The following is a 14100-nucleotide window of genomic DNA, read 5'->3' on the forward strand; positions in this document are numbered from 1 at the left end:
TAAGAGCATCGTGGCAGGTTTGACACACACACACACCCCAGGTGAATGGAAACCATCAGTCTATCAGGATCTGTCCCATGCAGCCCTGCAGGATTGGGGCCAGCCAGACTCAGGAATGACCTGGTCTTTGCAGGATCGGGCCCCTGGCCTGTGTAGCAGCTGCTGAGCCACTCATGAAGCTCACCTGGAAACCTGGAGGGAAGGCCTATTTAAGGAGTGGTTCTCTCACAGCAAAGGTCTTTGGTTGTGCTGCTTCTGAGCATCTGTGGTCCAGCCTTGGTCTCTACTTGCCTCCTGCATCTCTGCCTCTGGATTCCAGTGTTCCTGCCCCTGCCTTGGTCCCTGCTTGCTTCTGCTGGTCTTCTGCATCTCGGCTCCTTGTTCCGGCTCTGTGCTCCCGATCCTGCTTGGTCATGGCCAACTGTGCTGTGAGTGTCTTTGGACTTGATACCCTGTGTGGTGATCCTGGGGCCCTTGTCCAGGGTGGGTGGCTGTCTGGGATATCTTAGACTTTGACGCATTACTTTATAGGGGCCTGGGCAAAGCAAGAAACCTCATGTTGAGTCAGGGGACTGCCCTCCCCTCTTTCAGGACTGGCTGTCGTCTCCAAGGGTTGAAACAGGAGTCTTGGTTGGGTCTAGTCAAACATTGCCTCTGGGACTGCCTCTGCTCTGCCACCAGCGTTACATCCCTTCCCTCAACAAGCCATCGCTCAGGGCCAAAGCCACACGTTCAGAGGAACTTGTATTTCCCGTCATTGCAGTGTTTTCCCTTCAGGCATGCAGTTCTTTCAGAATGCACTCTGACTTATACATGATTGTGGAATGGCCAGGTTATTGCCTCCACCATAAAAATATGACCTGGGTTTGTGTCTATTGAAAGTCTGTAGACACCTAAAGAGACCTGTCTCCAGAACTGTGATATATCATTTTGGTTGGTGGGGAAATTGACCACACAGTCTTTGGTTGGCTTAGATATTAGAAGCAACTGAGCGTCCAAGCTTTGGAAATTCATAGCTGACATTGCAACATGTGGAAGCTTTCTTCATAGTGTGAATTCCTTCGAACAGCAGTTGCTTTTAGTGGGGATTAATCACCAGAGATGCTATAGATCCTGGAAATAGCGCTCTCTCTCTCTCTCTCTCTCTCTCTCTCTCTCACACACACACACACACACACACACACACACTCTTTTTCCTCTTGTCTAATCTAAACCGTAGACTTCCAGCTACAAAAATCCAAACTGAGATCCCAGTAAATACATAGCTCTGTTGTATTGCCTGTATTTCTTCTTCTTCTTAATATTAATAATGCACCACCACCACTATGTATCAGAGTTTTATGAGGTCCCTGCCCCGAGAAGATCACAAGACTAAAATCTGACACAGCAAAACACCAGAGGAAAGAGAGGAGTGACATGAAGATCGAGGAAGCCATGTCTATTTGTGTTGCAGGGTTCTATCAGTGTAACTGTAAATGCATCCCTACCCTCATCTTGGCCTTGTTTTGGGTTTTCAAGATGGTTCTCTTGGCAGAGCGTTCTCCTGGCTTTCGACCCTCATGTCCTGGGATATTCTACCAGAAGGTCCTGGTTCACGCAAGGCCTCCAACATCAAAAGACAATCCATGTTCATACACAAAAGAATCTCAAAGAGCTACAGCCATTGGGACATGGAATTTTGATACAGCTATAATCTGTTGTCCCTAATATTCTTCCTTCAACAAAAGCAAGATTTAGAAGCTGGAGGTGATCAGGGACCGGTGCTCCTAAGGGAGAGGGCAACCTTGCTCATAATAAGTCCTTTACTCTCAAGGAGACTTTCTCTGCTGCCACGACACTGGTGCCTGGCCTGGCCTCTGTCTTTATACACCAACGCTCTTTTGGTGTTCCTGCTTTCTCTTCCAAATTGGAAGAAGAATATGGAAGTCCTCAACCCTTTCCTCCAAGTCTCTCTACAACTTGGCCTGCCAAAATGTCCAATTCTGTTCACAAGACCTCCTCGAAGAAGACTTCCCACATAGGCTAGGGCTTCCGCTGGATCCTAGAGCTGGTGGATCTTCAGTGCAAGATGGTGACTTGAATCCATATCCCGAAACAATTCCTTTAGTGCTGTACCGATCACTTCTCTGGGCCCGCTTGCTATTCCTCTATTTATAGAAATAATATTTAGCTCTTTTTACATTCAGCCTTTGCATTGCTGGGAATTCATCTTAAGTTTGCTACTTACAATGACCCTCGAGGGCATTGTTGAAATAACTACTTCCAAGGATTAAGCTCTTCCCCACCGTAGGAATTATATACATTTTCTCAACCCAGCAAATATAACCTTGAGTTCATCTGCATTAAAAATAGCTTGCTAGGCTATTTTGCCCCCTTAACCATCTCATCCAGCTCTTTGTTACCTTATACCTAAGTTCTCTCTCTCTCTCTCCAGCTTGAAAAAAACACATCTCAATCTATCAACAATGACACATTTATTTTATATGATATGAAAACATATCTCCATTTAGAAGCAAGATGTTTGCTTTTCATGTCATGTAAAATAAATGTGTTATGGTTAATAGATAAATGTCTATGGTTTGTTCAAGACACACACAACGGAGAGAGAAGGTAACAAAGAGCTGGATGAGATGATTAAAGGGGCGGGACATAGGACCAAATGTGATTGTACATTCCATATAAACCATCATCAGATGAAAGAACTCCTTAAATTCAGAGAATCTCCGATGTTCTAGCAGGAGCTTCTCATATCTCCCGTATTTTGCAATTTGCTTTGCTCTGTGATTGGCCATTGAGAAGAAAGCACAGGCTTCATTTGCAAGTCTGATTGCTCGGTCACCAAGTTTGGCTGGAAACACACCTCTACAACACCAAAGGATTTCAGCATCTAGTGATAGGCGATTAGGAAGGTAAAGGTTCCTCTTGACAATTTTGTTCAGTCATGTCCGACTCTAGGTGATAATGCTCATCTCCGTTTCCAACCCATAGAGCTAGCGTTTGTCCGCAGACAATCCTCCGTGGTCACGTGGCCAGCATGACCAGACACGGAACGCCGTTTACCTTCCCACCGAGGTGGTACCTATTTATCTACTCACATTTTGCATGCTTTTGAATGGCTAGGTTGGCAGGAGCTGGGACAAGCAACAGGTGCTCACTCCGTCACGTGGATTCGATCTTACGACTGCTTGGTCTTCTGACCCTGCAGCACAGAGGCTTCAGTGGTTTAACCCACAGTGCCACCACGTCCCTTAGGATTAAGAAAGTATACTTAAAGTTAATGCAATTCCAACATGTGGAATCACTAGCAGCTACAATTAAGAGTCTTCTCCTCTCCCAGGTTGCTTTTTGATTGCCGTCCCTGGGCTCAAGAGAGAAAGCAGGGTCTCCAGTTTGTGCGACAGTACTTTTTGCAATACAACTTTGTTTCAGAGCCACGAGGGAGGGGAGGATTGTGAGGGACACGCCGCTCTCCAGCAATCTACCCTCTGAAAATCTCCCAGCTTAGCTGTGTTGATTTGTAGTGAGCGCCGAGAGCAGCTCAGAGCAAGCGAGGGCAGGAAGAGGCGGTTTTGCTGGTGACACCAAGATCAGAAGAGTACAAGAAATGAAAGCAACAGGGAGAGTCGGAATGAGAGAGGAAATCTCTTCAGCGCCTCGCCATAATGGTAGCAACTCCAGGCTTAATATTTTCCTCTGTCTTTGACACTGAAAGCCATAGAGCATTTTGCCCCTCTATTAAACTGGAACTCTTGTTTTCTCTTCTGGAGGAAAAGCTTCCGATTGAGAACTGAATGGACACAGAACGTCATGTTCTTCATAATCATGTGGCAGGTCATGAAAATATCCTTCATCATTCGTTCATTCGTTTGTCCATCCACATTTCCACACCACATTCATTAAAAAAGGGGAAACTTAGAGTGCGTTATCTATATAAGTGATTTCACGGATCAGGAGTCCTAGTGTATCGTAAAAACTGAAAGTAGGACTAGAAACAGGGTTTTCCTTAAATGCTGAAGCACATCTGCATTTCATAGCACATGTTTTCACTCACCTCTGCATCTTGCACTCCAGCAATCATTGTTTCGTGATTGGACACTGGAAAGTAAACACGGGCTTAATTTGCAGGCCTGGTTGCCTGCCCTCATATTTCAGGAGGAATCACCTTTCTAAAGGCAAGTTCAGTGAGTCATCTAAGCTTGTCCCAGTTCAACATATTGATCAGAAATCAAGGTCTGAGTCAGTAAAGGTAGACAAGACAGACTTCTCACACAAGACAAGCTTCTTTGATAGCTGATCAGTTTCTGGGATTTTGTAGGCCTCGGTAGATTGGGATTCGCCCCTGAAGTCATCTGTTGACTGAGATTCAGGAAGGCTGGCTGGTTACTGCAGCTTAGATAATGTTCTGGGGGTGGTGCTCAGTCTGCTATGGAATTGGGGGACCTCAGTTCCTGCGGGACCTAATTTACCCTTCTTTGGGACCAAACCTAACTGTCTGGGGTCTTCTAGAGGGACATAACCCCTTCCCTATGATTTTCCCCATCCTTAGTCTACTGAAATAGCTCCTGTGGTCAACAGGGATGCAAGAGGAAGACGCTCGCTTCCAGACGTAAGACGAGGAAATTGGACTCCTCCTTGGTCAGTAAGAGTGATGCCACAAAAGGAGACCAGGTATGGGCATTGAGAAGGGTCTTCCTCAAGATCTCCTCGAGGTCCAGCCCCAGAGCAGAGGGTGGCCTAGGACGAGATGGCTCACACCTAATCTTTGGGAACAGCTCCTAGCAACAGCAGCCTGAGCTGCAACATATAAGCAGCTGGCTTGCAAAGGCTGAGCCCTGGGAACAAACTCTTCAATACAATTTGATCTTCTCTTTGCCAGATCTTGCTGCTGGATCCCTTAAAGCTGTACCATGAATGACCTGGACTGTTGACTCTCACGGTCCATGTTTCTCCCCCACTGGGCTCTGGCTACCAGTCCTGAGTTGTTGACCTTGGCTTGGCCACTCCATGGGTGAAACATCTGGGCTGCCAGTTGACTAGATAGATCTTTTGAAGCCTTGTCACTGTTTGTAGGGTTTTGTGACACCCATTGGCCCTTCAGACCAGCAAAAGGAGCCTGTCCTTTAAGAAAAATGCCTGTGGGGCTCAGGTGGAGGGGTGGGAGAACTGACCCACTAATTGCTTCACACTATTCAATGGTAGGGCCAGCCCTTCCAAAGATAGATGATACTTATTTGGAAGCAAGTCTCACTGACTTGAGCTGCACGCCATGCTACCACCTGACAGCAGAAGACAGATGGTATCAGCAATATGGAAATCTGTCTTTTGAGTATCTTCTCTATCCCTAGCTGTGTTCGACATCACCAAGGGAAAAACAACAAATGTTTTTAATTCCATCTCAAATCTGAGTTTTTGATTTCTTTTCTCCCTTTAAAAAAGTCCACATCAATCTTTGATTCCTGATGTTGTGAGAAGATGATCTGATGTACTGTATATTTATGTTCCTGCTTATTAAAACGAGACAATTGCAATTAGACAAACAGCGATGGCTTCTTATCTCGAAAACCATTCCACTGTTGAATAAAATAGATTTTTTTGAGGGGGGGTTTGACCCTCACCTACCTCTTCAGCCCCCCCCAATTCTAGCCTGCAACTCACGTCTCTGTGGTTGTGTACCAGCTTATGCTGCAAATAGGCAGAGTTGCTCCTCTCTGAAAAAAACCATGTTAGATATTCCCAATGAGGTGTTTAATTATATAATTACCAAGCAGACCGCTTCGGGTTAAATTCATTAGCGTTTTACCGGCTTGTTTTTTTTTTTTCAGAGGCTCCTCGGAGCCGCGCTTTTGATTTCTCGGAATAGAAAAAGTCGGAGAAGACGAGGCCTCCAATCGGATTTTCCAACCCGCCACCCCTCCCTGGGAAAAAAATAAAAATAAATAAAGAGTTCTCTTCTCTCCCCCCCAAACCCATCCTCCTCCGATTGCCTAGGTGTTCTTGGCCCTTTTTTTGAGGGTGACACATGAAAGACAAAAACCCAAATCAACAAACCTGCCAGCCGGCCATTGTTACTTTGAAGAAAACTGTTTCAATCACTTTGTCTTGTCTTTATGTCAGTTTGCCAGATGGCTTGAGTCTTTTCTGAGGTCCTGTACCAACGGGGCTTATAGAGCACTGTTAAAGCTTCAAAGCCGCTTTTTAATCTTCCCGAACATCACAGAGGCTGTGGAAAGTGACTTGGGCTCCCTGAAGTCTCTTCTACAAAAGAGGCCAAGCAGGCCTGGAAATGAAAGCTAGATAAAGGGATCGCCGGAATAAGAAACAGAGGGAAAAGAACAGTAGTTAGTCTTTCTTCTAGCATTTCAAAAGAAATTCTAAGACAAATTACAGCTCTGGGTGTTTTTCTTCTTCCAAAAAAGAACGGAGGCAGAGGAGAGATGCTGAGACAGAATATTTCGACCTCAAGAACCCGGAACCTTTCCCGGAAAAAAGCAGAAAAAAGAATAGCTAAAAACAATAAGTCACCTATATATATATATATAAAGACTGTAAGAAAATATTCCATGCATAATTATCGATTTGTAGGTGAGGACTGACAAAATGGGGTGTCATGTTCTGTTACCTTGCCAGCAGTGGCGGTAAAAAAATGAGGTCACCCTCTTGATTTGGGGGGACGTGGCTGTTTTTAAAGGAGGGACCTCTTTCTTTCGCTCGCCTTCTGTTGCCACACCAAACGATGTCGCCCTCGGATGCTGCTGACATTTGACGGCCGTTCTGTTTATTCAGTGTGGTGCTCGATCTGAAGAAGTACATGGTTCTTCTGTAGAAAAAAGGACTGCCTGTTTATGCCTCCTTTTTTTTTTTTCAAAGAGAGAGCTGAAGTTCATCTTCAGGGCACGGATCAGTGCTTCCAAGTTATCCATTTCATCCACACCACAGAAGGGTGGGTGGACTTTTAGAAATTCAGTGAGTGCCACACAAAATGGCTATCGGCTGTGTCGCCTCATTTGGTCTGTGTTACAATGTCAGTTGAGAAGTGCGTGGAAGCTCCTTGAACATTTCGGGCCACTGAACATGTTCCTTCGGCGTTCCAGTGTCTGCCATGGCCTTCCATAGACTTCCAGCCCCCAATAAAAGCTTTGACTAGTGATTCCTAAACATGGGGCTCTAGATGTGGTTGGATGTTGACTTCCATCGGCTCCAACCACTGTGATCAATGATTCTCAGCTGCTCAGAGTGGTCGCATAGACCAGATGGGCGGGATACAACTCAAATAAAATAAATTAAATAAAATTCTGTCATGTGTAGACTAGCCAAGTTAGGGAACCCTGGCTTTTGCTTTGGAAAATTTAGCCCCCTTTTTGCTCTCACTGCCACTGTCGTAGTAGGGCCAGATCCATCAGCATTGAAACCATGGGACTTCTTGATTAGCAGTTATGAGGTCATCGTCTTTACCCTCCTCAGATTCTCTGAGATTCCCTGCAGGTGCCGCAGATTTGCATCTGCGTAGCTGGACCAGTGCAGAAGCTTACGCTTCTGGACTTTCCTTAACAGTGCAATTCCAGTGAAAAACACTTTCAAAAGCTGCCACTGCTTCGTGTACCACTGATATCGAAAATTAGCAAAGCCCCATGTTATCTCGATAGCTTGGACCGCTGCAATCTACTATAAGTGCAAAACAAGCACAAGGGACGTACATAGCTTATGAGTTCATCCACAGATCATACGGAAATACATAGCGATGGATGGATGGATGGATTGCTTTGATTTATATAATTAGAGTGCTCGAGCACTCTATGGACAGTTTACAATGTAGTTAAGGAGATAACATTTTATCCCCAGCAAGCTAGGTACTCATTTTGCTGTCCTCAGAAGTCTTGAAGGCTGAGTCAACCTTGAGGAGCTACCGGAACCTGTAGATTCTGGGAACTCCAGCCCAGAGACTCATAGACACCCACATTTTGCTCACCTGGATCATGAACTAGCTCTGAGGCTGCATGGCCTAGTGCCTCCCCCCCTTCCAGTTGGTAACATACAAAAGCTGTCGTGATGCTTCCTAGCAGCCCCACTTCCCTTTCTGCTCTAGAGAGGGCACCTTCCGGAGAACTAACACTTCCAGGAACCACTGTAATAGCTTCCTTTTTGGGGGGGAGTGACATTACCAACAAGAAGCAAGGTTGGAGCTAGTTCATGTAGGTCTCGGAGCTGCATGGGAAATTCTTGGATAATTCTGGGAGCTGGGATAATAATAATTTAAAAAACCAACCACGTGGCTCATCCCTTCTGGCCATTCTTGGTGTCACACTAGACAACATCGTGAGTAGCTCATAATTCGAACCAATACTTCCTTAACTGTTGAAAGACTACTGATTGTCAAGCTACTGTATATGCCGCCACTCAACCCCCCCCCATTTTGCATTTTAATGAGCTTTGCTTTCTGATTGGTCATTGGAAGGTAAACACAGACATCATTTGCAGATCTGGCTGCCCAGATGTTTATCTTTGTAGAAAAGAGCTGTCAGGGGGGGGGAAGTGTGTCAAGAATAGTGAACTTGTGTGTGTCTTTTGGCCTCATTTGGCCTTAGTTCTCTATTTAGAAGTGTGGTCCATATGCTATTTGCCCCACAAAGTTTCTTGCTCAAGAGCTGAGTTGTAAGGAAGTGAGCTGACATTTTACAGCCATGGGTTCTGTAAATTTATTTGTTTAGCAGCCTGTTTTAGTTGCCAAGTTAAAAGAAGACAGCTTTGATGTAAATACATTCAATCTGCAACAGAGATAAAAGAGCTTCATTCTGGTTTCTGGTCTTTAAAATCTTATAAAGTTCTCTGTGCCTTTAGTAGGCAAATCTTACCAGGGAAAAGTCACTTCCTGCTGTAGTGAAGGGCATGAAGTCAAGTGGCTTCGTTACCTCTCCTTCGTATACGTCGACAACCCTTTGAACTCATGTAACCATTGTGGCTAGAGAGTAATACATAGGTTGTACTTTCCCCCCTGGATTCTCTTTGGTATGTCGGTGAAGGAATGGCAGTTTCTATTTTGCCAGTGATAGTTGTGGGGACAGAAAAGTCAGGAGAGAGTTTCAAGTTGATGATGAATGTCCATGATCAAATGTTATATTAAGGAAAGCATTTTAATTCATGGTCCTTTATGAGGGTGATGTTGCCCCAAGAGGCATCTTGGCTAGGAGCAGATGTATATTATGATATACTAGTACAGATACAGGTACACAATTATACATTAATATGGATATACCAATGTAGATTGATACCTTCATGTTAGTGTAGGTATGATAAAACTGATATTCAATTTAACTAATGAATGAATTAATTAAAGAATTAAAAGAAGTAATTACAGGAGGTGGCCCTGAGAAAGCCTCTCCTACATCAGCAACAGACACAACTGTGAAGGGGTGGAACCACGAGAACTACACCTTATGAAAATCTTGAAATCTGGGCAGAGTTTTTTATGGCTCACCCTGCTCTCTGCATGCGATGGCTTCCTTCGTTTTCACAACAAACCATAGTTTACTATAACATCAGAACTGGACAAACCATTGTTTGCTATCAGACAGAATTTCTAAACTGTGTTCAAACGGTTGTTCCCAGTTTACAGACAAACTGTAGATTGTCAACTTGAGATGTCATGGTAAACCATGGTTTGAAGCCAAATAGGAAGGCAAAAGAGAGAATCAGGGCGTCTAAGAAGAGGGGAAAAAGATGGAAATATGATCATGTGAGCACTAAATGGCCAAACCATTGCTTCATAATCTGAATCGGCGTACGATCCATTTCAGCAAAATATTTTTTGTAAAAGGAAAAACAATCATTGTTTTATACTTCAGAAGACTACATTCCCCCCTCTTATTAATATTCTCATTTCCCCGTAATATGAATGTCTGCTTTTTACAATTAACATTTTTCTCTCCCCACCCTACCCCAAGGTTATTACCCACAAAAGAAACCAGCATTTACTAGCTTCCATGAGCAGTGCCCAAATGTAGGTCATACCTAATAACTTTCGGCCCCTTGCTGTCAAAAGTTTCAAGAGAAAGGGGGAAAACTAGGGGGAAAAGAAAGAAAACACACACAATAACTTGGCTTTGACCTTGCACTCTTCAAAAAGGAAGTTACTTCTGAGCTGCAAACATCAAAAAGAATAAATAATTGTTTTTCTTTTTTGTTGTGATGATATGGATCATCTGAGCAGTTAGTGGTAAGCAAGCTGCCTTTGATATGGTTTAGATGCCCTGGTGCTCGGCCTTCTATTTATGTCAGCGTGCTCCTGTTCCCACACCGGGAAAGTAGAATCCCTTGATTAAATTCATATTTGTTTTAATCTTTCCCCGTGTCTGATCTCAAGCTCAAAGATTGTAATGAAAAAAAAAAAGAGAGAGTAATGCTTCCTGCTGGGTTTGGTGCTGATGTAAGCCATTCATGTGTTTGTTCTGTTCTAACCTGATAATGCTAGAAAAGTTCAGAACCCAAACAGCTGAAACGGCAGCCGATTCGAAATACAAAGGTATTTCGATGTGTCACGTCGGGTTTTTCCACTAGCGTTTTACCCGCACACAATTAACAATCCCTGTTTGGCTTTGTTTGTAGGGTTGGAATGAAAGGGGCCCGAGATAAACAACTATTTATGAAATATCAACAGTCCACAACAGGGAGTTTAATATGACCCACAATATAATTTTGTATGCCGGGGGAAAGTTTACAGGCCATCTACAGGAATAAAAAGAAAAGGAAGTCGATGAACATAAGAAAACAATGATAAGGGAGAAAAGACGTTTTAATTATACTGATTCTCCTTTGGGATGTTTATGCAAATGTAGACTTTTCCAGGCATATGTGAGCTGCTGCTGGGTGTAATTTGTTGTTCGGTGCATGCAGCAAGCGATATTGCTGGGTAGCTGAGAGTAAAACAGGCCATCTTATTAGCACTGTGCTGGATTGCTTTGTTTTAAAACAACTCCCTAACGTGACAAGGAGGCGAAACCATCGGAGACGGGGCCTTTTTGCTGGTGGTACCAAGGTGGTGTAACATTGTTTACAGGAAAATTCAAGGGGACCCGTTCCTTTTAATCTTGACTTGAGACACTGAAACACCTCTACATTTCTCTGAGTTTTTACTGTTTACGTCTAGTTTGGCAATCTGCGGGTGGCTTCTTGTTTCTTGGCTAATGTTTTCAGCTATCTGCTTCAACTGTGTTTTGCAATCTGATATTGCATATAGAGGGATGTGGTGGCGCTGCGGGTTAAACCGCAGAAGCCTCTGTGCTGCAAAGTCAGAAGACCAGCCGTCGTAAGATTGAATCCAGGCAACGGAGTGAGCGCCCGTCACTTGTCCCAGATCCTGACAAACTAGCAGTTCGAAAGCATGTAAAAAGGCGAGTAGATAAATAGGTACCACCTCAGTGGGAAAGTAATGGCGTTCCGTGTCTAGTCGCGCTGGCTACATGACCACGGAAACTGTCCTCGGAGAAACGTTGGCTCTACGGCTTGGAAACGGAGATGAGCACCGCGCCCTAGAGTTAGACATGACTGGACTAAATGTTAAGGGGAACCTTACCTATTGCATATAGAATAGAGCCCACACAAGCCAAAGTGAGTGACGTGGGCCTTCTGAGCTGATGCTCGGCCAACTGAAGCAGCGCTAAATCCAAAGCCCTCTCAGAGTAAGCATGCTGGAAATTGCTTGAAACAATCTTGAGCTTGACCTAAGTGGTGGCTGCACTTCTTGGCTTGGGGGAGATCTGCCATAACTTAGCTCCTTTATTGTCCCACTCCTTCTGTCTCCCTTTTTAGCTTTTCTGTTGGCACATCTTGACCGGCACAAAACTTCTGCTAACAGAGTGTTCCTTAGGCAGATTTCTGAGATCAGCCAGCAAAAGGAAAATATTGTTTCCACAAGAGTTTCTTTCATCAGTAGAGGCTTCAGGCTATTTCTAACTCCTACCGCTTGTGCATTTTTAAGGACTGCATTATTATTTTCCCTTTTGTTATACAGTAGACCCCCTCCCCCGCAAAACCCTCAGAGGTTTGGCTCCAAGCCCCCATCCCGTGGATGCTGAAAACCTCAGATAATAGCGAAAACTATACATAGCATAGTCTCTAAGCCCCTCTTGTGGCCAGTTCTAGTAACGACATTATGGAAATACGTGTTTCTGGGTAGTTACTCAGAGTAACTGCTGGATAGCTCAATGATTTAGGTATCTGGTTGCAGAGCCGGAGGCTGGGGGTTTGATTCCCCGCTGGGCCTCCTACAAGTAAAGCCAGCCTGGGTGGCCTTGGGCAAGCTGCACAGTCTCAGGGCACCCCCTAGAGGAAGGGAAGGGCAAACCATGTCTGTGCATTCAATACCTAGAAAACCTTGAAAAGAGTCACCATAAGAGCTGACTTTACTGCACATAATTATTTATTATTATGCAATGACTTCGAAAGACATGGAACGAGTTCCATATTCTAACTAAGGGCTGTGTGAACAAATGTTTCCTTTTACCTGCCCTTGACCTCCTGCCACTCAGCTTCAGTGGATGGCTTTTGCTTCTAGTATTACGTGAGGGGAAGGGAAAAAAATTCTTATTGAGGAGGGAACAGCCATTTTGAGGAGTGAGTTCTGTGCTTTATGAAATAAGCTTGTTCCAGTGACTTCCCAGTGCTTCTCCCCTTGCACAGACAAACATGCATCCCAGAAATTAGAGTAGGTGAGGTAGAATAGCACATATCTTGACAAGCAGAACTACCAAACAGACTTGGAGGTAATACCACCAGGGAAAAGGGGGGAAAAAAGGCTTCGTGATTCAACTCATGCCCAGGCCGCTAATGTTTTCTGGCAGACATGTCTAACTCTTGGAGTGGGCGCATAAACCAGTTGAGATTATGGGCTGTGCTTCTTAAGATGTGCGTGTTGGTGGGTGGATGGGTGGGTGGGATATCAAGCATGCCTGATAGCAAATAATAGGATTTATACTTGTATCTCTTGCTCACCACTTTGAAAATATATCTTTGCGAGCGGAGAAATGCTGAGCGATACAGAATTTAATCGGATGATGCCAACATAAACTGTTTCCCCTTATCCCTTGTGTTAAGCTGGAGGTCAGAATAGCTGGGATTTTTTATTTATTTATTTTGCTACGTGGCACCACCAAAAAGAAACGAAACCAAAGCCTTTACGCAAAAACAAGAGGTTTTGGATAGTGCAGTGTTTTGCTTCAGGAAGGGACTGGTGGTGTAGATGAAGGAAAGGTTCTTTATTTATTTATTTTATTTATATCCTGCCTATCTAGTCAATTAAGACCACTCGAGGCGGCTTCTTCTAAACTTAGACTAGTTGCATCGAACTAGACAAGACACCAGCTTTGCAATTTCAGCTGATGAGATGTTTTCCTTCCACAGAGATATAGTTCCCAAAGATGGGCATGAACCACTGATTTGGTGGTTCGTGCTGGTTCGTTTATTGGCCAAAGACGTGTCCAGCACTTCTAAGGAGGCGGGGCAGGGAAGCCAGGCAGCTGCTTCTGAGCGGGCACCCGCCAGAAATGGAAGAGCTTTGAAATGCTGGAACCTGTTCAGTTGATAAACAAATTGTCACGAACCACTGAATTGGTGCTTCCTGCCCATCTCTAGTCGTTCCTTCAAAATGCCATGCCTGAGCTTCCAGACTTGAAACGAAGACTGTGTTTTTGTCCCAGGGATGAATCACAGAATGAAAGCACACTCATTTGCAACTTCTGGAAAAGAAACAACCTCAGGCTAGGATATTGATTGATTTATTTTATTTAAAATATTTTTTTTACCCTGCCTTTCCCCTTAAAGAGAACCCGAGACAGGGTACATCACTGAAAGGACATTATTCAAAAGCCAAAACAAACAAAAACAAACAAAAAAACACCAAAAAACAAAACAAAACAAAAACACCAGTCTGTATACAAATATTTGAAAAGAATTAAATAAATATGATATAAAAATGTTAAATAAAATAAATACCAAAAACACACTTAAAAACAACAGAGCACCACTTTGGGCATAGATTGGGGTCGGGCTAGAGCGTAAGTCCCCGTGCGTCGTGTGATCGCTTGGAAACAGGTAGCACTGGGCAGTTGC

The 14100-nt window shown here is 44.1% G+C and overlaps 1 long non-coding RNA gene across 1 annotated transcript in view; it reads left to right on the forward strand.

The window, feature by feature from the left end:
- The first annotated feature begins 329 nt into the window (after window positions 1–329).
- LOC144584391 (uncharacterized) overlaps window positions 330–14100 on the forward strand; it is a 35144-nt gene continuing 21373 nt past the window's right edge. Inside the window, exon 1 of the long non-coding RNA XR_013538603.1 lies at window positions 330–428. This is a non-coding gene — a long non-coding RNA (uncharacterized LOC144584391). The remainder of the gene's footprint in view (window positions 429–14100) is intronic.

The sequence above is a fragment of the Pogona vitticeps genome, chromosome 10, assembly GCF_051106095.1.
Source record: "Pogona vitticeps strain Pit_001003342236 chromosome 10, PviZW2.1, whole genome shotgun sequence".
In the NCBI taxonomy this organism is placed as follows: Eukaryota; Metazoa; Chordata; class Lepidosauria; order Squamata; family Agamidae; genus Pogona; species Pogona vitticeps.